The following is a 23760-nucleotide window of genomic DNA, read 5'->3' on the forward strand; positions in this document are numbered from 1 at the left end:
TCCCTGGTCTCCGGCTGCACTCCATGCTCATCTGGCCTGTGACCGAGCGTTTCTGTCTCTGGCACCCGACCCTGTGTGAAGTCTCCAAACCCAGCAGATCCCTGTGGTGTGCTCCTGCACTGCTCCTCTAGGGGAGGAAGGGGAGTCTCCCCAGATCTGCTGCTTGTTGGGTCCCTGCTGGAAGAACAGTGGCCCGACTGTGCCTTGGATCATGGTTTATGGCAACACAGAGCTAAGAGCCCGCTCCTCAGCTCCATCTCTGCAGCCGGCTTCCCCACTCTGATCCTTGGGAGCTCTGCCACACTCAGGCACCCCCGGTCTTTCTGTAACCCTGAGGGTCCTGAACCACACGGGAGGGTTTCACCCCCCGCTTAGCCACTGGAGTGACGTCCCTCAGCGGAGCAGACTTCTAAAAGTTCCGATTTCGAGCTCTGCTGCTCTATCACTTGCCAGTAGCAGCTGACAGAGGCCCCCTCCCCCCCGCCTTCTAACTTCCCGAATATCGCCTCGGATTCACTTCTCCGCAAGTCCTACCTTCCAGAAAGTGGTCGCTTTTCTGTTCAGAGAGTTGGTGCTATTCTTTTCTTTGATCTCCTGTTGAGTTCGTAGGTGTTCAGAATGGTTTGATCCCTATCCAGCTGAATTCCTGAGACCAGACGAAATCCAGGTCTCCTACTCCTCTGCCATCTTGCTCCGCCCCCCAAGACTGAATTTTTATAACAAATATTGGTCTCAAGTGTTTTTTTCTCTGGCTTACTGGAAATCAGATTATTTTGAACCATTTCAGCAGGGCCTATAGCCAAGCTCACGTAAAGCACATCTGAGCTTGGCTGCCAGTTCAGAAGGTGAGCCATGGGTTCAAAGGGAAACATGGACAGCACTGCTTTTCCTATAAATAATAAATACTCTGTGCCTCTAAAACCTGAAATGTCATTCCCCCCCTTTTTGTATCTGGAGAGCTGCACATTCTTCCAAGTTGGTTCAAATGTCCTTTCTACAGTGCTCTCTGTACTTCTCCAGGCATCATCCTTTGTGTTACAATTCAGTGTTTACACATCTATTACAGTGCTTCTTACAGAATTTTGTAATAACTAATTGATGTCTATACCTATAATGATAAATATCTGCTTCACCGTTGTACTATGAAGTCCATGAAGGCAGAGGCCTTGGGTTTTCATTTCTGCATCCCCAGCAGCTGACAGTGACTTAGCAGGCCATAGTCTCTCTCAGCTTCAGTCTCCTCATCTATAATGTAGAAAGAGTAATTTCAGTCTTGAATGGTTGTTGTAAGGATTAAAAATAATACATGCACAGTGTTGAGAAAGGAAAACCAAGAGGAACTCAAGGCTAAGAAAATGCTTAGTAATCATATTCTACTCTGGGTGGTCATATTTTTTCAGGCAGCTTTAGGAGCAGAGAGAGCGTCAGCAGAGAGAAGATGAATCAGACCTGCAGTGAGAAGCAGGAATGGGAAATGGAGTGAGGTCATCCATGGCTCTCCCTACAGCTTTCTAATTCTAAGTTCCAGCCTTCCTGAGGTCCACTTGCATTCTTTAGCATTAAAGGAATGGGCTTAAAGGATAACATGTTCAAGAAAGGAGTTTTTATTATTTGTTAAGTGATGAATAGCTTCCAAAAAGAAGAACAGAAACAGAAGTAGTAAACTGGGAGGAGCTTATATCAATGATGTTTATATCATAACTTTTGGATGTCTTATGATTATTTATTATGAGATGCCCAAGGGTTCCCTGAAACATACCCACAAACATAAAGCATGCTGGTCCTGTCCACACTCTAGATTGTACATTATGACTTCTAGTAGATACACTCTGACTTGCCAGCCAGACTGCAGGATCCTAGAGAGGGGAAATTTATCTTCTTCCTTTCTATTCCCTATAGAGCCTAACCCACTGTTGAACATAAAATTGATACTCAGTAATTTTATCAATATTTATTCAGTGAATAAGTCCAAGTTTAATTAAGCCCTGATACATGCATGAGATTTTTATATAAGATCTACAAGAGAAATCTAGAGACCAACAAATTGAAGATGGACACTTAAGCCTCTTCTCAATCTGCATACTCCTCCTGGGTGATTCAATACATACCCAAAGTTTCAACCACTATATAGGTACTGTGGTGTTCACACCTTCATCTCCAACCCAAGCCTGTAGTTGTGCTCCAAAGTCTCATTTCCGTTGCCTGCAGTAGCTGAACTTAACAGCCTACAGGCATCAAACACTAATCTTCAAATTTCTCCACATACCATGTTTTCCTCCAAACTTGTCTGACTAACTGCATACCTGGACTCAGAATACGGATTCCACCACCTGCTACCCAGTCTACCTAGCTAGAAAACTGTGGTTCATTCTTGACTCCCTAATTTTCTTCCCTCCCTACTCTTAGGAGACCAATGTGGTGCACATAAAAAGACATAGGCTTAAAATTCTGACTGGCCTAGATTTTGGTTCTGCCACTTATTAGTTATGTGATCTTGAAAACACTACTGTCCTGTGATTCATTATCTTTATTTATAAAGTAAGACTATTAATGCCTAACTTAGAAGAGTGTTTAACAACTAGGTATAATGTACACAGAATTGCAGACTCCAACCCCCACTGAGTGCCTGGACATGACTTTATTGATCATAGAGTAGACAACAGTTTGTTTATTTCTAAGTCCTCACCAGATTTTGAGCTATTTGAGAAGGGGACCCTAATACTTCTCTCTGATACTTTGAATTGACCGAATAGTAGTATAGTTTTTCCTAAAAGCTTTGAAACTACATGTTAAAATAGAATAAAAGATACAAGAAACAATGACAGAATAAATAAGAGTCTATCTTATTAGGTTTCACCTGTATTGTTCATATATATTTGGTATATATATGGAGAGAGAAATAGCACCTATTTTTTTTTTTAATTTTATTATGTTATGTTAGTCACCATACATCATTAGTTTTTGATGTGGTGATCCACGATCCATTGTTTTCATATAACACCCAATGCTCCATGCAGTACGTGCCCTCCTTAATACCCATCACTGGGCTAACCCCTCCTCCCTCCCCCCTCCCCTCTAAAACCCTGTTTGTTTCTCAGAGTCCATAGTCTCTCATAGTTCATCTCTCCCTCCAATTCCCCGCCCCCATTTTTCCCTTCCTTCTCCTAATGTCCTCTATGCTATTCCTTATGTTCCACAAATAAGTGAAACCATGTGATAATTGACTTTCTCTGCTTGACTTATTTCACTTAGCATAATCTCCTCCAATCCCATCCATGTTGATGCAAAAGTTGGGTATTCATCTTTTCTGATGGCTGAGTAATATTCCATTGTATATATGGACCACATCTTCTTTATCCATTCATCTGTTGAAGGGCATCTTGGCTCTTTCCACAGTTTGGCTATTGCGGACATTGCTGCTATGAACATTGGGGTACATATGGCCCTTCTTTTCACTACATCTGTGTCTTTGGGGTAAATCACCAGTAGTGCAATTGCTGGGTCATAGGGAGCTCTAATTTTAAATTTTTGAGGCACCTCTACACTGTTTTCCAAAGTGGCTGTACCAACTTGCATTCCCACCAACAGTGTAAGAGGGTTCCCCTTTCTCCACAACCTCTCCAACATTTGTTGTTTCTTTCCCTGTCCATTTTTGCCATTCTAACTGGTATAAGGTGGTATCTCAATGTGGTTTTGATTTGGATTTCCCTAATGGCTAGTGATGAACATTTTTTCATGTGTCTGTTAGCCATTTGTATGTCTTCTTCAGAGAAGTGTCTGTTCGTCTCTTCTGCCCACTTTTTGACTTGATTATTTGTTTTTCGGGGGTTGAGTTTGAGAAGTTCTTTATAGATCTTGGATACCAGCCCTTTATCTGTAGTGTCATTTGCAAATATCTTCTCCCATTCTGTGGGTTGCCTCTTTGTTTTGTTGACTGTTTCCTTGGCTGTGCAGAAGCTTTTTATCTTGATGAAGTCCCAAAAGTTCATTTTTGCTTTTGCTTCACTAGCTTTTGGAGATGTATCTTGAAAGAAGTTGCTGTGGCCGATGTCAAAGAGGTTACTGCCTATGTTCTCCTCTAGGATTTTGGTGGATTCCTGTCTCACATTGAGGTCTTTCATCCATTTAGAGTTTATCTTTGTAAATGGTGTTAGAGAATGGTTGAGTTTCATTCTTCTGCCTGTGGCTGTCCAATTTTCCCTGCACCATTTATTGAAGAGACTGTTTTTTTTCCATTGCATGTTTTTTCCTGCTTTGTCAAAGATTATTTGACCATAGAGTTGAGGGTCCATATCTGGGTTCTCTGTTCCATTGGTCTATATGTCTGTTTTTGTGCCAGTACCATGCTGTCTTGGTGATCACAGTTTTGTAATATAGCTTGAAATCGGGCAACGTGATGCCCCCAGCTTTTTCTTTTTCAACATTTCCTTGGTGATTTGGGGTCTTTTCTGATTCCATACAAATTTTAGGATTATTTGTTTCAGCATTTTGAAAAATGTCATTGGAATTTTGATCGGGACGGCATTGAAGGTATAGATTGCTCTGGGTACCATAGACATTTTAACAATGTTTATTCTTCCCATCCATGAGCATGGAATATTTTTCCATCTTTTGTATCTTATTCAACTTCTTTCATGAGTGTTCTGTAGTTCCTAGAGTATAGATCCTTTACCTCTTTGGTTAGGTTTATTCCAAGGTATCTTATGGTTTTTGGTGGTATTATAAATGGAATTGTTTCTCTAATTTCTCTTTCTACAGTTGCATTGTTAGTGTATAAGAAAGCAACTGATTCCTGTGCATTGATTTTGTATCCTGCCACATTACTGAATTGCTGGATGAGTTCTAGTAATTTGGGGGTGGAGTCTTTTGGGTTTTCCACATAAAGTTTCATGTCATATATCACTGATGAATATGGATTCCAAAATCGTCAACAAAATCCTAGCTAATAGGATCCAACAATACATTAAAAGGATCATCCACCACGACCAAGTGGGATTTATACCCGGGATGCAAGGGTGGTTCAACATTCGCAAATCAATCAGTCTGATAGAACACATTAATAAGAGGAGGGAGAAGAACCATATGGTCCTCTCAATAGATGCAGAAAAAGCATTTGACAAAATACAACATCCTTTCCTGATTAAAACTCTTCAGAGTATAGGGATAGAGGGAACATTCCTCAAGTTCATAAAATCCAACTATGAAAAACCCACAGCGAATATCATCCTCAATGGGAAAAAGCTGAGAGCCTTTCCCTTAAGATCAGGAACACATCAAGGATGCCCACTCTAGCCACTATTGTTCAACATAGTACTAGAAGTCCTAGCAACAGCAGTTAGACAACAAAAAGAAATAAAATTTATTCAAATTGGCAAAGAAGAAGTCAAACTCTCTCTTTTCACACCTATTTTTTAAAAAAGCGTTTGCAAAAAGGTAGAGAACATTATAAAAAAGGAAAATTATGCTATACTTTTCAGAGTGGAAGATTACTGAATATCTTGATAGACAATCTAAATCCGACAGAAATCCTGTACACAATCAAAAACATGGTTAATAAGGAATGTTTGGTCTGGCTAGCTGGGGGGCCGGGATATTGGGGAAAAGCAGAGCCAAGAATTGCATTTTTGTGACTCACTGCTCCTACAAAAATGGTGGCTTCTGAGAAATACAATTTAGAAGAAAATACCTATAATAAAATGTGTGGTGCCATACCAAAAATAACACTCACTTAGAGGGGGAAGCCCTCAATTAATTTTACTTAGAGAACAGAACCTTGAAATAACAGAATCTACCTAAAGATTTCAGGACGTTTATGTAAGCTCATTTGTTCATTTATTGGTTCATTCATTTACTCATTCAATAAATATATATTAAGTGCCAATTACAAGCCAAGGCCATGATAGGTATGGTGGCAAACAAAGCGGACACAATTCCTATATTCAGGGAGGTTAGACTTTAACAGGAAAGACAGACAATTAAACAAGCAAAAACAATAACATGTAATAACATGTACAGAATATATTGTCTATTGAGCATTATATTAGAATGGTTTGGAAACAGTTGGGAAGAGCACTTAACCAATCTGGGGTTAGAAGGAAAGGTGAAAAAGTGGAAAGATTATCAAGTAGTGGGGACAGTTTATGCAAAAACTTGAAGGCAAGAAGTACCCAAAATGGAGAAAACTTAAAGTTCAAGATGAAACAGAGATTAGGCTCCAGAGGGGGATGGAAGTCAGGATATGAAATATCTAATTTTTTTTAATGAACTGAATTGAATTTACATTAAATAAAATGCATACATTTAGGGCCAAAAAAATTCTGACAAATGTATACATGTGTAACCTACACTCCAATCAAGATATCAAACATTTCCATCTCCTGGGAAAGTTTGCTAGTGCCCCTTTGTAGTCATCTCCTCTCTTGCTCCCCTCACTTTCTGACTCAGGTAAAAACTGTTCTGCTTTTATTCACTTTTATGGTTTGATTTTACTTATTCTACAATTTCATGTAAGTAGAATTTTTTCATATGAATTTCTTTTTTTTTTACTCAGCATATCTGTGAAATTCCTCCATGTTTTGTGTATCAATAGTTTTTTTTTTTTTGCTAATATTTGATTTTATGATGTACTATAGTTTGTTTATCCACTCATTTACTAGAACTCATTATTATTTCGGTTGTTTGGCCACTGTAAATAAAGTGGCTATGAACATTTATGTACAAGTCTTCTTATGGACATAAGTTTTCATTTATTTTGCAGAAATACCCAAGAAAAGATTTGCTAGGTCATATTATAAGTATGTTCAACTTTAGAGAAATTTGCAAATTGTTCTTAAAAGTGGTCATGCCATTTTATATCTCACCATAAATGTGTGAAAATTCTTGTTTTTCCATCCTTGCCAATACTTCATATTATTAGTTCTTTTAATTTTAGTCATTCTATACTTATGAAATGGTATTTCATTATGATTTTATGTATTTCCAGCAATGACCAGTAATGTTGAACATCTTTTTACATGATTATTGGCCATTTGTATTTTGTCTTTTATAAAATTTGTTTACTTCACTTGCCATTTAAAAAATTGGGTTGATTGGGGGCACCTGGGCAGCTCAATCCATGGCAGCTGGAAGCTGAAACTCTATTTAGATATTTAAGCAGAGAAGCAGAGTATCCTATTTGTACTTTAGAAGGATCACTCTGACTGTAATCACAAGTGAATTGGTGGGGAACGAGATTAGGGGCAGAAACACAACATGTGGCAGTGGCACAAATCTTGGGGAAAAATTACTTCTTCAATAAATATATATTTAATGATCATTACATTCTAGGCATCATTCTCATTTTAGTATTAACTTACTTCATCATTACAAATCCTGTCATATAAGTACCATTATTATCTCCATTTTATAGATTGGAAAACTAAGGGACACAGAGGATAAGTAATTTGACCAAGGTACATAGTAGAGCTGGAATTGAACCTAGGTTGCCTGACTCCAGAGTCCATGATCTTTAATACATACAATGCCATGGTAAAGAAGCCTAGACTAAAGCAGTAGAAATGAGCAACCTTCACTTCAGACACTAATATCAGCAAACATTCTGGGTTTCTAGTGGGAATAGAATAATAACTCAGGCATCTTGGGGGATTAGGAAAGGGATTCAAAGCAAAAAAGATTCTCAGCCTACAGTCTAGATAAAGAATCTCAAAAAGACATAAAATCATGAAATAAGTAATCGTGAAATTAACATACTGCAGGGGAACTCCTGAAGGGCTAAGCAGATGTTGAGGAAAGTGACAACTGCAAGGAGAGGAAAGACTATAAGTTATAAAATCAGAGTCTATTTTTATATGGGTTACATTTGACAAAAGTCAGTCATAGTCTTAAGAGCAACAACCAGCAAGTCTCTGATGAGAGCTTGCCTTATAATTTACGAAAAGTCATTTGTCTCTGAACCAACTTCCCCAGCCATAAAATGGGACTAAAGTTGTAACAATCAAAAGCATACAACACTGAATTAATTTTCATTAAAAAAGGACCATGAAATTCTCTGTGAAAATGCACTTTGGTGCAACTGCTGAGGGAAAGAGCTGAAACGAATTAGGAAATAATAAACTTATATGAAAATTTGCCATTCTTGGGTCAAAGAATGAAACAAAATGTCTGTTATTTTGAAATAACTCTATTTGAGAGGTCAGAAAAAAATGGCAGCTAAGGCTAAAATTAAAATCTTCAGAAAGGTTGTGAGCTCAGAACATCTGGGTTTAGGTCAGCTTGTCATGTGTACCAAGTTAAGGGTGTCTTCTGAATTTTGGTGATAAAGAACCATTAAGATTAAAACATGCCATGTTGGGGTTAATATAGAGCATGAAATCATCCATAATACCTGGCTTGCTAAAATGTAACATGGAGGTAGTTGGGGGTGAGGGAAGGTTTCCGAGAAGGGTGCAGGCCTTTGGAATGCTGAGGTCTAGTGACTTCTCTGCCGTAGGAATGTGGCAGGAATTGCCGTCCCCAAAGCTTTCTTAGCCCAAACAGCTGCCCTGTGATCTAAGAAATGTATGCATTGTCCCCTAGACTATGTTTAGCAGAACTCGTAGAACACTAGAACACACAGATTAGCATAGCAGATTAGCATATTGTATCTTTCCCATAAACAGATTCTCCTAGTTCCAGTAAGACCCCTTGTCACAGATCACATGCTTGAGAAACAGTGATAAAGATTTATGATTATCCTGAAGGACCAGTAAAGGCAGGAGCAAAGAAGAGCAAAGGGTCTTCGTTTCTGAGCATTGACCCCCTTGCCTTCTCCTCTCTTTCACAGCAAAGTTTGGAGTAATCTTTCATCCATCGGTACAGGGATTGCTGGCCATTTCCGGCAATGCCATAAAAATTATGTTTTTAAAAGTGCTGTTCACATTCATCTATAGAAAATTGTGGCCTGCTGATCGCCCAAATATATGACTTAAGCCATCTGCTTCTTCTGCTGATTTGAAAGAGAATGATATAAATGCCACTTACAGCAGTGATTGGTTTGCTGGGGAATTGATGTTCTTTATTAGTGTTTTAACTTGGGATAATTGGGAAAAGTATGCTTCAGGCATATTCTCAAAAAAAGTTCCACTGGCATGTCTCCTGGTAAAGATAGGTTTACTTGGAAGGGCACTAAGATGATAATAGCATGCCTAGTATGAAAAGAGAATGAGATTCACCACATTTATAGATTTCCAACTCTACTCAAGATATACATGCAATCCAGAGCTTCACATAAGAGACAGTGTAATAAAAATAGCGCATATTTTGGTGAGAGACTAATCCAGATTAAATTTTGTTTATCTAATCTTGACCAAGTTATGTGAATTTTCTGAACTTTGGTTTCTTCATCCATTAAAAAAAGCTTCAATGACAGTAGTGGGTTGAATAGTTGTCCCCACATGTCCATGTTCTAACCCCCACAACCTATGAATATGACCTCATTTGGAAAAGGGGTGTTTGCAGATATAATTACGTTAAATATCTTGAGGCATGATTCAAGATTTTCTGAGTCCAATGACGAGTGTCCTCATAAGAGACACACAGAGGAGAGACACATAGGGAAAAGAGAAGGCCATGTGAAGATGAAGGTAGAGACTGGAATTATTCCACAAGCCAAGAAATGCTTGAGCCACATGAAGCTGAACGAGGCAAGGAAAGATATTCTGCTTAGAGTCTTCGAAGAGAGCATGGTCCTGTAGATCTCTTGGTTTCCATGATTTGGCCTCTAGAACTATGAGAATATAGGTGAGTTTTAAGCCACCCAGTTTATGGTAATTTGTTATAGCAGAAAAAAAATACAGTGAACTTACAGGATCTTTGTAGGGAATGGAGATAGACCAGTACATAGCCCAAGTAAAGGTTTAATAAATATTAACTACTATGGTAATAATACACAATACTTTAAACACAAAACAATGTTCTCGAAGTTACCAAGTTTCCCAACATATTTTTTTTCCTGTCACAAAAGGCCATATTTATGATGGTTCATCTTGAGGTATTGAAGGTATACATAGTCACAGAATATCTCATGGAACCAAGACCCAAGTGTCTTTTACTTTAATATCAGTTTATAAGGTGTGTGTCCAGGTTGTTTCTAAGGATGTTCAAAAGAAGCTAAGGAATCTTTAAGTCTAGGGATATCAAGAAACTTCAATTTTCTTGGCAGCTAATAGAAAATTCATATGCAAGAAGAGGGCTACCTTTATTAAACACAAGATTTTAAAAGCCCATTTCAGAGGAGAAGCTGTGCTTCCAGCATCTGAATAGAAATAGATGTGTTTTAGGTAAGACAAAAGGAAACACTTATTGATAACTCCAGAAAAATGAAGAAGGAATGAACTGGAAGCTAGAAAAGGCTCCAAGCTCAGAATCTAACCCCTCCTCCATAACCATCTTTAGGAAAACTACACACAATGAAAAATACGACTTGAGTGATTTCCTTCCTTCCTCTTTTCCACCCCTTCTGCCTTTCCTCCCTTCTTTCCTTCCCTTGTCTATTGCTCTTTTGGTAAAAAGTGCAGAGAGACTGGTCTTCAAATCCAGAGTAACATAAAACCGAGAGTGTGTTTGAAAGTAAGACTGCAAAGGCAAAATGATATATGTGTTAATTAGTCTTCAAAGTTAGGGTACAAGGGGAGGATTTGTGCAAAGAACTGCTGAAGATTAAGCTGAAGTTTTGATGTTCATTTTCTCTTTGTAAATCTCCATTCACCAAACACACAGTTCTGTACTGAAAACATTTTATCCATAAATTTCAAGATACCTGAAATGGAAATATTTTTCTGGGGTGGAAAATTAACTTCTGAGGTGGAAATATTTTTCACATTCAAAAATCTAGTTATAGAGTGTATTTTGGGGGGGGAAACATACATGTCTTGAAAGACGGTTATTTTTGACTAAGATTATTGCAGTTGAAACATGGTTATAATTGGTTAGAATCAGTTGTAGTAAAACCAATTGATCCACTTTGTGTATGTCCAATAACGGATTGAATTATCAGCAAAATTATATTCTATATGTAATATGACATCTTTGAAATTTCTTTTTTTAAAAAGATTTATTGATTTTAGAGAGTGGGGAGAGAGTGCGAATGGGGGGGAAGGGCAGAAGGAGAGAGAGAATCTCAAGGAGACTCCCTGCTGAGCACGGAGCTGACATGGGGCTTGATCTCAGGACCCTGAGATCATGACCTAAGCCAAAATAAGAGTCAGATGCTGAACTGACTGAGCCACCCAGGTGCCTCTTGAAATTTATTTCTTGATCAATCTACGGGGACTGATCACATCAAATACACATTGTATTATTAGAGAAATAGTACATGCTAAAATGTCTGAGTCTGTGGTAAATAAAACACAATTCAGGTAATATAGGGTAAAATATATATTAGAATTGGGAAAGGTTTTATGGCAGAGCAGTAGATTTGAATTAAACATTGAAGAAGACTGAAGACTGTCAGCAGAGTTAAATTTCATAAAACAAGCTAGTTAAACTCCCAGGATTGTAAAGATGAGGATAGGGAAGGGAGTAAAGGGATATTAACATTCTCTTGCCTCACTGAGGACTATATTTGGATGAGAACTCACATGTTTGAATACAAAAATTATATTCAGCATTCACTTATCAAATGTGGGAAATGGCAAATGGATAAATGAAGGCCTAGCAACTATCTAGGGAGATAGAAGAAAAAAGAATAGGGGGTATATTCTCTGATACACTTAGGCTCACAAGCAAGGAGCTAAACTGCAGTGGTATACTGAGAAATTGGAAAACATTTTAAAATGAAAATGTAGCCTCAGGTTGAAATTTTTGCCCCAAGTGCGTAGATTGGTTAGTCTGGACCCTTTGTAGACTTTTAAGCATTCCCCCAAAATGCCTCCCATGGGTGTAGAGTGCCAAGAATGTGCACAAATTTGGTATTTAAAATTCTAGACTTGCATTTGCTAATCCAATTAAGTCTAGGTTTGCCAGACACAGGGGCTGATCTCCACTTCGAATCATGTAGCTGAAACAGAAAGACTCAAAGAATGTCTGAAGAAAACCCCATTTTGAGGCCTACAATGACTGTAAATAATTAAGGTCACTAACATTTCTTTGAAATTGATTACTGCTACTACCTTCAACCTCCCCCCCCCAAAAAAGATTACGTAAAATGGACAAAGTAGGTAAGAAACTGTCAGTGTTGCAAATGTATTTTACTTTTAGAACGTTTTTATTTTATATTCATACCTTTATTCATACATTCCCATTCTTCTCAGAAGCGCCTACCTTATCTATTCCACTTAATTAAACCATCAACTTTTTTGTTCAAGTCCATTTCTAGTATTTTTTTAGATTTCTAATGAAATCTTTAACTCTCTCATATGATAGTGTGTGTACCTTATCATCCCAACAAGATGGTAAGCACCCTAAAAGAAGAGACCATATCATATACTTCTTTAATATCCTCTTGATGCCTAGTACTGTCATGTTAGACCCTGACTAATGTGTTGATTTGATTTTCATGAATTCAATTCCTATCTAGCATTCTTATATTAGCAGATGTTACTTTGCACTATTAGGGAATTTGCTTTATAGATAGACTGTATATGGAAATTGAAGCTCTTTAAACAAAGGTAGAAAAATAGGTTTGTTTCTTAAAATTCTGAAATCCTTAACTTCCTGTCAAACATGGCATATTGAACACATATTTAATCCCTGCAATGTCCAGAAATCAATACAAAGAAGTTTCTAAGAAGTATAAACCCCACAAGAAGAAAGAGTGGAAAAAAATAAAGAAAACAAGAGATTTAAACATAATTTTGGAAGATGGAAAATAGGTAATTGAGTGGTCTCTAATATAACAGAGCAGATAAGTTAAAACTTAAGTCCCAACAGCAAGCAATGCCAAATAAGAGCAGGATAATTTATGCTGCAAAATCTAGAAATGGTGAGAAATTAGAGACACAAGATATCTATGAAAACAGGGAATGTCCTAGAACAAGATTAGCTGAGAAGGTGAATAAAGTCTGTCCCTTCATACTAACTAAACACCAGAATGTAATAACAGATTAGAAATCAAATATCAAATTTCTCAACAGCATAAAAAGCTAGATGATAAGAAAGCAATGCCTTTCTAACTAAGGGCAAAAAAAAAAGAGATCTGTAACCCAGAGTTCAAAACCAAATTATCAGTGGAATAAATATATTTTCAGATATGTAAGGTAAAAAAAAAATTACCTTTGATGACATTTTTCTTAGGAAGCTAATGGAAAATATGGTATAACAACAACAACAAAAAAGACCCAAGAAATATGGGCTATAATATAAGAGAGAGCTAAAGGGTATTATTTCTGGGATGATGGTATAATGAAGTGCTAGAAAGATGAGGAAGTCCAAGGGTGACAAGAGGCAACAGGTCTAGACAACACCCTGTCCAGATTGGAGCAAAAGTACAGAGGGTTCTAGAAGGGATGGCTTTTCAAGAAAACAAATTAAAAAAAAAAAAAAGAACTGACAGTTTACCTGATGCATTTGACCATATTAAAAAAAAATGTAGGACTGATTTTAAAATGCATTTGGAGAGTTTGAAAAGAACTAATGATATAGGTACACAGGCAACTACAAAAGAACCAAATAGGAATAATGAAAGAAAGAAAGAAAGAAAGAAAGAAAGAAAGAAAGAAAGAAAGAAAGAAAGAAAGAAAGAAAGAAAGATGAGAAAAAAGTTATATAAGCAAAGAAAATAATCATAGTATACAACATGGTTCGACAATATTTTCATGGCTATAATAATATAAACACTGAATACTGACCTATCCCAAAACTGAAAAAACTATATAGGGAAAAGGTGGAAGGGAAATGAGAACATATATGTAGCCCACAAGAGAGATACATGATAGAGTTGTATCATTACATTCTCTGGAGGAAATTAACAGATAATATCTAAAACTGGAAAAAAAAAATCCTGACTGGCAGTATAAACATATTACTTAGGTATACTATAAACAAAGATAAAAGAATTAAAAGTAATTACCATGGGAGAGCAGGAGTCAGAGGTAGGAAAGAGAAAGGAAAAGAACACTATTTCTTTTATAAACTTGTGCCAATATTTGTCTTTTAAACTGTGTATATGTATTACTTTAGAGAATAAAATTATGTTACAAAACAGTAAAATCAAAGAAAAGAAAAGCAGAACAAAATTAAGAAACAAGCCCATAAAATTTTGAAATCTCCAAATATTGAATATATTATGATTTAAACTTATAGTAAAATAAACCATAGGTTAGATGGGTTTCTTTAAAAGCAAGGAGGTTTTCCTGATTTTATAAATTGCCAGATTCCTGGCATTTCCAGAGAAGGGATACCATGATAATCAAAGTTCTGATCTAACACATAAACCAGATGACACTACGTCCAAAGCCTGCAGTCCAATGATTTTCTTACATGGAGTCAAGCCACAGTCCTTGGAATAACCATCACCATTCTGGAAGAACGGTACCCCAACCTCCCTGACTTCATCTCCAAATCCTTTCCCTTGCTCATTCTACTCTAGCCCTGCAGTATTCCTTGTTTCTTGACCATACCAAGCACATTCTGCTGCAGGGCCTTTGCATTTGCTGTTTCCTCTGCTTAGAATAATCTTCTCTCAGATATGTCTGTGGATCTCTCTTCATTTCTTCCAGATCTCCTCTATGACAGAGGAATCCCCTGGCCATTTTCTATAAAACAGTACTTCCCACCTCCCGTACATACGTATCTCCCTTTAATACTGTTTTATTTTTCTTCAAGGCCCTTTATCACCACTTGGGCTGATAAGAATACCTTGAGGGTTAGAGTTGAACAAATACAAAAAAATGAGAGAACTCCAGGGAAGCAAAGGAAACAAAGCTGAAGAGGTAAGCATGACAAGAAATGTTTAAGGGACAGTGAATAGACCCATCGGACTGATACTGGAATTACATTTGAGAGGTGAGGATGAGACAAATTAGTAAAACAGTTGTGGTCCAGTTCTGGAGAATCTTTATGTCCTTTATACATATAGGACCACATGTATATATACATTGGAAGTTTTCAATCAGGATTTAATATGAAAATATTTTAGTGATATGAGCTGGTACTAATAAATACGACAGGTTAGGGAAGGAGGTTGGAAGCCTAGCAACCAGTTAGCAGGCAATGGCTCAGGTAGAGGTCGTGTCAAATATAACAGAAAAGATGAAAAGAAAGTTGGAAGTATCATTCTGTCCTAATTGTATTTTGGGATGACACTGAGGTTTTATTTTATTTTATTTATTTATTTTTAATTTTTTATTTATTTGACAGAGAGAGACACAGCAAGAGAGGGAACACAAGCAGGGGGAGTGGGAGAGGGAGAAGCAGGCTTCCTGCTGAGCAGGGAGCCCGATGCGGGGCTCGATCCCAGGACCCTGGGACCATGACCTGAGCCGAAGGCAGACGCTTAACGACTGAGCCACCCAGGCGCCCCAGACACTGAGGTTTTAAAGAGGAAATGATGAGCCGGAAAATACAAATATAGAAAAAAATCAGGGCTATCAATTCAGATAGGGAAATTTATCTGTTTAGAAATGATAATTATAGTGAGAGAAGAAGACTTCTGAGGAAGACTGTAAAGAGAGTAGAGTACTTCAGAGTGCACCTTGGGAAATGTCACCTTGGGAAACTGGGGGCAGAAAGAAGAGCCAAGAAGGCAGAAAAGACGTTGTTGAAGAAGTGAATGAAAAAATAGGCCACTGTTATGTTGTGGAAGCTAGAAAAAAAGGAAAATTTCTTAAAGAAGGTGATGCTATGTGGGCTTCAAGTGCTGCATAAAAGTAAAAGGGAATGAGTGAGAAAGTCCTGGAGGTTAATCAAGGTTTAAGATCCTGAAAAAAAAAAGAAAAAGAAAAACAAAAATGAATTGCCGCCGACCCTTAACATTGTCTAAGACTTAATTTCTCAAGTTTCCATGATAACATATTACTTATCAACTCTAAAAATTGGGGATTTTAATGTCTACTTGATAGAGTTGTTAGAAGAATTAAGTTACTATATTAAACTATAAATGGAAAATCTGTGTTCAGATCAGATTCTAGACAAGTGGATAGACACAGTCATTAGATAAATGTTCTGGTTATCTACTGTTGTGTAATAAGCCATCTCAAACTCCGCAGCTGAAAGGAAACCCAAATGTTTCATTATGATTCTCTCTCAGGAGCCTGGGGGTTGACTGGGCTCAGCTAGGCAGTTTTTGCTCAGGGTATCTTATTTGGTTATAGTCAGACAATGGCTGGGGACTGGAGTCATCTTACGTGTCTGGTAGTTAATGCTGGCCTTTGGCTGAGACTTCAGCTGGAATACTGTTCAAAACACCTAGACATGGACTCTCCATATGGCCTGGAATTCCTCACAGCGTGGGGCTGGGTTCCAAAAGAAAGCATCCCAAGAGGAAAAGAGACAGATCACCTTATAGCATCTGGCCTTGGATATAATGTGATATCATTTCTGCCATATTCTATTTGTTAAAAGCAAGTCATTAAGGCCAGCCCTTATTCATGGGAAGAATTAGATTCCACTTCTTGATGGGAAGAATAGCAAAGAATTTGTGGATATATTTAAAACTACCACAGTAAGTGACTTTTTTTTTTCAGGAATACATATTTATTTATTTTTTTATTATGTTATGTTAATCACCATACGTTACATCATTAGTTTTTGATGTAGTGTTCCATGATTCACTGTTTGTGTATAACACCCAGTGAATGGAGCACTGGGAGTAAGTGACTTTCTCTTAACCACAGACCGGCATGTTTTTGTTGTTGTTGTTGTTGTTGTTGTTGTGGTTTAGGTTTTATTTCATCATCATAAACTGAACTCTGCAATCCAGCTAGACCTGGGGATAAGGAACCATGGAGCCTGCAAAGGTTCTGGGATATTTCGAAGAGGTGGGGGTGGAAGGGTGCTCTCCCGAGCTACAGAGGAATGGTCTGGAGGTTAAGATAAAACACAAGTCAGATTTATTAGATCTGTCCACAGTCAGCAATGGTGATCTTCTTGCTGGTCTTGCCGTTCCTGGATCCAAAGCGCTCCATGGCCTCCACGATGTTCTTGCCTTCTTTGACGTTGCCAAAGACTACAAGCTTGCCATCCAACCACTCGGTCTTGGCAGTGCAGATGAAGAACTGGGAACCGGTCACGTTGGGTCCAGCGTTGACATGGACAGGATGCCAGGACCCGTGTGCTTCAGGATGAAATTCTCATCATCAAACTTCTCCCCATAGATGGCCTTGCCTCCAGTGCCGTTTTGGCGTGTGAAGTCCGGCACAGAAATCCCGGAATAATCCTGTGAAAGCAGGAACCTTTATAACCAAATCCTTTCTCCCCAGTGCTCAGGGCACGGAAGTTCTCTGCTGTCTTTGGAACTTTGTCTGCAAACAGCTCGAAGGAGACGCGGCCCAAGGGCTCGCCGTCCACGGCGATGCCGAAGAACACGGTGGAATTGACCATGGCTGGGCGGCGAGGGCGGCTCCGGGGCGGTGGCGTCTGCAAGGCCCACAGCCCTGCATGTTTAATGTAAATTCATGCCTCAGCAGAATTATCAACTCTTACAAAGACTTTGGAGAATACTTATAATTATCTGAATCTGTGAATATTAAATCTATATATTCAAAGTGTTTACTATATTTAAAAATACAATATTAAGGAGTTGTTGAAGCTCCTTTCTGTTCCCTCCCCTCGGAGGTGGCAGTCTGACCATGAGATGTGGAGGTGGAAGTATGCCCAAGGGCCAAAGAGATGGCAGAGAAGCTGAAAAAGAAACATGAGGCTGAGATCTTGACGACGTGGCTGGTATGGTTGGAAGACTGGTTTAATACAGGTGAAACTGAGCATGTTAGTAAATATGTTGAGGCTAGAGAAGGGATTTACAAATATAGAAAGCAAGAGTGTTTGAAAATGTTTAGGTCAGTGTGTTAGGTGCTAGCTGGGAATTGAGAGTATTGGTGTGCTGGTGGAAACTCATTTTTTAAAACACACACATATAGATACATATACACATACATAGGTAGAATTAAAAGCATAGATATATATGTATGTAAGTACATATACAGATACTTTTCCTACCTTTTTCTGCTGAGTGGATCTAGCAACAATACCATCCCAATAACAATAAGCACTTTAAACACCAAGATCTTCAATTCTAAACACCATCTTTTCCTAAAAGAACCCAGACCTTCTTAGAGAAACAGCTAAATTTCAGCGCTGGGGAAAGAAAGTATAAAGTGAGCCTGGGATAGCTTGTTATGCCAGAAAAAAAGTCCCTAAAAGAAAATGCAAGCATGTCAAGTGACACAGATATCAGTTTAAAGTGGCTGTCACAAACCAAATCTGAGACAATTTGAGCACCTAAATAATGATGGTTATATATGAAATCCATTGAAAAAACAAGAATCTATACATTCATACTGATATAAATGAATGAGAGAGAAGGAACATAATGGTTAATTTTATGTGTCAACTTGACTGGGCCACAGGGTGCCTCGATATTTGGCCCACCATTATTCTGGGCATGTCTGTGAGGGCATTTCTGGATGAAATTAATGTTTGAATTGGTAGACTGAGGACTGCAGATTGCTCTACCTAAAGTGTATGGGCTTTATCCAATCCACTGGAGGCCTGACTAGAAAAAGAAAAGGACTTGGACTGGAACTTACACCATTAGTAATCAGATTCAGGCCAAAATTACACCAAGAGTTCTCCTGAGTCTCCAAGCTTACCGCAGATTGTGGGACTTCTCAGCCTCAGTAACAACATAAACCAATTCCTTATGATCTCTTTATATCTGTGTGTGTGTGTGTGTGTGTATCTTGCATCCTATTGGGTTCCGTTTCTCTGGAGAACCCAGATTAGAACAGAATTTTAAGGATGATTTTTCTGGGTTGATTCGAGGCTCTCCAGAATTGCATCTCTAACCTGATTAAATTTAGAGACACTAATGATTCTATTTCCAGAAGTTAAGATGGCACCGATAGTCCATGATACTATTGGACTCCTAATCAACCATTTATAAGAAGCAAGGGGCTGAGAAACTGTGCATATTCTACTTTTGAACATTTCTGGAAAACCGAGAAATATACTGAGATTTCTGTTGCTCCCAGTTAGCTGGACAAAACAGTGAAAGAAAAGGATGAACTCAGGGATTCAAATTCTCAGCTCAGGCATAAATACCTGAAAGTTTCTTTGGGTGCTCTGAAAAGAGATCCCTATTTCCAGTACTATAGGACTGAGATTGCTGAAAATAAAACACATAATCTCATCCTGCATCTGGCTGAATTACACCATAATTTGAACACCCACTCTCACAGGGTGTTTACTGTTAAAGTAGGTACACTGATGGGGAAAGAATGGGATCCTGAAAGTTGGAATAAAGATGTGTGGGAAGACTGATGAAGCTAGGGACATTGAGCCCCTACATTCTGATAAGTCTTCTTTGGCAGTGAAAGAAGCCTCTCCACCCCCTCACAATCAGGAGAAACGGCCTCCCCACCCCAGCAGTAGTGGCTTCCCCACTATTAGCGGTAGCCGCAGCTTCTCTACCCACTCCACCCTCGCCCTGTTCTGAGGGGATTAACCCTGCCTTGTCTGTGTAATGGCCTCCTCTGATGTAGCTGCCATGCAAGACAATGCTGATTCTCCTCATGACCCACTCCCACAAACCCTCTTTGTTTTTTGACCTATAACTAGACTCATTGTGTGTGTGTGTGTGTGTGTGTGTGCTGTAATGAAGTATAAAGACTTCCAGTCACCTTCCAATCACATCATGTCAGGGACCATTTTACCCACTGCTCTGTTTGGCTGCCAGTCTCTTGTCTCTCTATTCAGCAATGGTAAGGCAGATACCCTTTCCACAAGCAAAAGAAATCCATGGTTTGTTGCCATTGCCAATAACAAAAATGTTGGAGAGTCAGGTGGCAAAGCTGTTGCCATTGGCATCTTTCACATGAACTACATCAAAAGAACCAGGGTGTCTCTCTCTGTTGGTGATCACACCGATTCTTCCCAGGTTAGCACCTCCAGTTACCATACACAGATTACCAGTATCAAACTTGATTAAATCAGTAATCTTTCCAGGGTCCAAATCAATTTGAATGGTGTCATTCACCTTGATGAGGGGATCAGGATAGCAGATGGTGCGAGCATCATGAGTCACCAGATGAGGGATTCCTTTTGTCCCCACAAAGATCTTTCTCACTTTGCACAACTTATACTTGTCCTCCTCAGGTGTAATCCAATGAACAGCAAAATGACCCTTGGTGTCATAGATCAGATGGAAACTCTCCCCAGTCTTGTCAATGCTGATGACATCCATAAAACCAGCAGGGTAAGTCATATCAGTTCAGACCTTGCCATCAAACTTAATAAAATGCTGCACACAGATCTTCTTTACTTTATCTCCTGTTAGGGCATACTTAAGTCTGTTCCTTAGGAAAATGATGAGAGGGAGACATTCTCTCAGCTTATGGGGACCAGTAGATAGACGAGGAGCAAACACACTGGTTAGTTTATCCAGCATCCAATGCTTTGGAGCTGCTACATTCTTCAGATACTTCTTGGGACCACAAGCCATGGCTGCACTAGGCATGAAAAGAGGCTATAACTAGACTCATTGCAGCAGGCCCCTAAAGGTGAGGTATGAAGTATAACTCATGAGGAAGTATACTATATTCCAAAAGAACTATTTAAGTTTCCTAATTTATAGAGACAGAAATTTGTGGAGTATGTGTGTGAAACAATATTGAGGGTGTGGGATAATGTTGGAAGGAACATAAATTTGGATCAGGGTAAATTTATTGATAAAATCTCACTAAGCAGAGATTCTGCATTTAATGTTGCAGATTGGGGATTTAGGAAAGACTCTCACAGTTTGTTTGGTTGGCTGAAACATGGACTAAAATGCGGCCTATAGTGAACAAATTGGAAATGCCAGACCTGCCTAAGTTTAATGGAAAAGGATTCAAAGCCTTAGAAAAATTGGAATGTTAGAGTAAATTTGTCATTTAAGACCTACTCACTCACACTGGGAAGGTTTTAAAGGCTTGCCTTTCACCATTACTGTGAGAAATAAATTGTTAAGGAGAATCCTGGCATCCTTGAAGAACTCTATGATAGTTCCTCTCTATAGGTTAGACCTTACAATGAGAACTAGTCACTGAATTGGGAAATTCAGTAATTGAGTTTCAGGCAGGCAGGGGCCAAGTAACAGCAGTCAGTCACCAAAGGCAAGTTTGGCATGGTTATGATAATGGGTGACAGAAACAAAGCAGCAATTAGAATAGTCTGATTTACATAAACCTATGGCACTGAGTATTTGATTGTGGTGTTCCTAAAAGTGGAATAGATATTAAACAAACAAACAAACAAACAAACAAACAAGAACTAAATTCTACTTGATCTGTATAAGCAGAAAAATTCTAGGTCAAGTGAACAAAAGTTTAACCTGAACATAAAAACAGAGTCACAGCCCCTCAATCAATTCCCAGACTTGAGCCAGTTTACTGACCCAGAAGCTGAATGAAGCAGAGGCCTGACAAAAATTTATACTGGTAATATTTCTTCCATCCCTCTTTAAAGGGACCTACAGCTTTTTATCAGGGTAACTCATTGGGGAAAAGTAAATAATCAAGTCTTTCTGGACTATTGGACACTGGCTCTGAACTGACATGAATTCCAGGAGATGTAAATGTCATTGTAGACCACCAGGCAGTGCAGGGGTTTATGGAGATCAAATGATCAATGGAGTATTAGCTCAAGTCCATCTCATAGTATGCTCTGTGGGTCCTCAAACCCATCCTGTGGTTAATTCCCCAGTTCCAGAATACGTAATTGGAATAGACACACTCAGCCACTAGCAGGATCCCCACATTATTTCCCTGACCTGTGGAGTTAGGGCTATTATTGTGGGAAAGGCCAAGGGAAGTCTCTAGAACAAAGTGGCCGTGGTGGCAGGGATGGAGGTTATGCATGGGCTTAGGAACATGGACTTCCACTTACCAAGGTCAACCTGGCCACAGCCGCAGCTGAGTGTCCAATCTGCCAGCATCAACAACTAACACTGAGTTCCTGATACGGGTGCATGGCAGCTTGATTACACTGGACCACTTTTATCATGAAAGGGGAGCATTTTATTCTTACTTGAATTGACACTTACTTTATATGGATTTGCGTTCCCTGCATGCAATTATTCTGTCAAAACTACCATCCATGGATTTACCGAATGCCTTATCCACCATCGTGGTATTCCACATAGCATGCTTCTGATTAAAGAACTCACTTCAAAGCAAAAGAAGTGTAGCAATGGGCCCATGTTCATGGAATTCACTGGTCTTACCATCTTTCTCACTATCCTGAAGCAGCTATTTTGATATAATGGTGAAATGGCTTTTTGAAGACTCAGTTACAACACCAGTTAGGTGGAAATACCTTGCAGGGCTGGAGTAAGGTTCTCCAGAAGGTTATATATGCTCTGTGTCAGCATCCAGTATATGGGTCCAGGAGTCAAGGGGTGGAAGCGGGAGTGGCACTTCTCTCTATTACTCCAAGTGCCCCACCCACTAGCAAAATTTTTACTTCCTCTTCCCATGATATTATGCTCTGCTGGCCTAGAGGTCTTAGTTCCAAAGGGACAGGTGCTTCTAGCAGGGGACACAGCAATGATTCCATTGAACTGGAAGTTAAGACTGTCATCTAGCCCCTTTGGGCTTTCTCGTTGTGAATCAACAGGCAAAGAATAGGCAGTTACTATGCTGTTTGGGGTGACTGGTCCTGATTACCAAAGAAAATTTGGACTGTTAGTCCACAACGGAGGTAAGGAAGAGTATGTCTGGAATATGCAAGACCGCTTGGGGCATTTCTTAGTATGACCTTTACTTGTGAGTAAGGTCAATGGAAAACTATAACAACCCAATCCAGGCAGGACTGACTAATGACCCATACTCTTCAGGAATGAAGGTTTAAGTTACTCCACCAGGTAGCAAACCATAACCAGTTGAGGTGTTTGTTGATGGCAAAGGAAGTGGACTGGGTAGTGGAAGAAGTTAATTATAAATATCAACCATTACCATGTGAGCAGTTATAGATATGAGGACTGTAATTGTCATGAGTTTTTCCTCCTTATTTTATTATATACTGGTATATCTTTCTTTTCTTCCCTCTCTTATGCCCTTATAAGATTTATTTTTATATCATAGCAATTAAGTATTATTAACTTTGTATAGTAATACTTTGTTAAGTATTGGTTTTTTAAAAAGATTTTATTTATTTATTTGTGAGGGAGAAAGAGAGAGAGTGAGCACAAGCAGGGGGAGGGGCAGGCAGAGGGATAAGCAGGTTCTCTGCTGAGCAAGGAGCCCAATGTGGGACTCCATCCTAGGACCCTGGGATCACGACCTGAGCTGAAGGCAGACACTCAACCAACTGAGCCACCTAGGAGTCCCCTTCGTTAATTATTGTATTTAAATTACTCATTATCAAGGAGAAGATTACACATCACTCAAAGACTCTACCTCCTCTTCTGAGAAAGGGGTTAGTATGGTTTTGGTTGTGTGCAGGACAGGTGTACTATGTTAGGTGGGATTTTGACCTTGTTATTGCCCTTATTTGGAGATTCAGTACAGTTTAAGGAGATTTGCCTGGGTTCCAAGTTGACCAGGATTGGACCTAATGATGGTTAATTTTATGTGTCAACTTGACCTGGCC

General features: G+C 38.9%; 1 long non-coding RNA gene and 2 pseudogenes across 1 annotated transcript in view; all 3 read right to left on the bottom strand.

The window, feature by feature from the left end:
* The window catches only part of LOC118006260, a 285798-nt gene extending 269419 nt beyond the window's left edge, over window positions 1-16379 (bottom strand). Inside the window, exons 1-2 of the long non-coding RNA XR_004678029.1 lie at window positions 16320-16379; window positions 1109-1245 (exon numbers count right to left, since the gene is read on the bottom strand). This is a non-coding gene — a long non-coding RNA (uncharacterized LOC118006260). The remainder of the gene's footprint in view (window positions 1-1108; window positions 1246-16319) is intronic.
* A 633-nt stretch (window positions 16380-17012) lies between these two features.
* LOC118006255 lies at window positions 17013-17562 on the bottom strand (annotated as a pseudogene).
* A 1573-nt stretch (window positions 17563-19135) lies between these two features.
* LOC118006254 lies at window positions 19136-20757 on the bottom strand (annotated as a pseudogene).
* Between the last annotated feature and the right edge of the window lie 3003 nt (window positions 20758-23760).

Source organism: Mirounga leonina, unplaced genomic scaffold, assembly GCF_011800145.1.
Source record: "Mirounga leonina isolate KUSES-001 unplaced genomic scaffold, KU_Mleo_1.0 Mir_95, whole genome shotgun sequence".
Classification (NCBI taxonomy): domain Eukaryota; kingdom Metazoa; phylum Chordata; class Mammalia; order Carnivora; family Phocidae; genus Mirounga; species Mirounga leonina.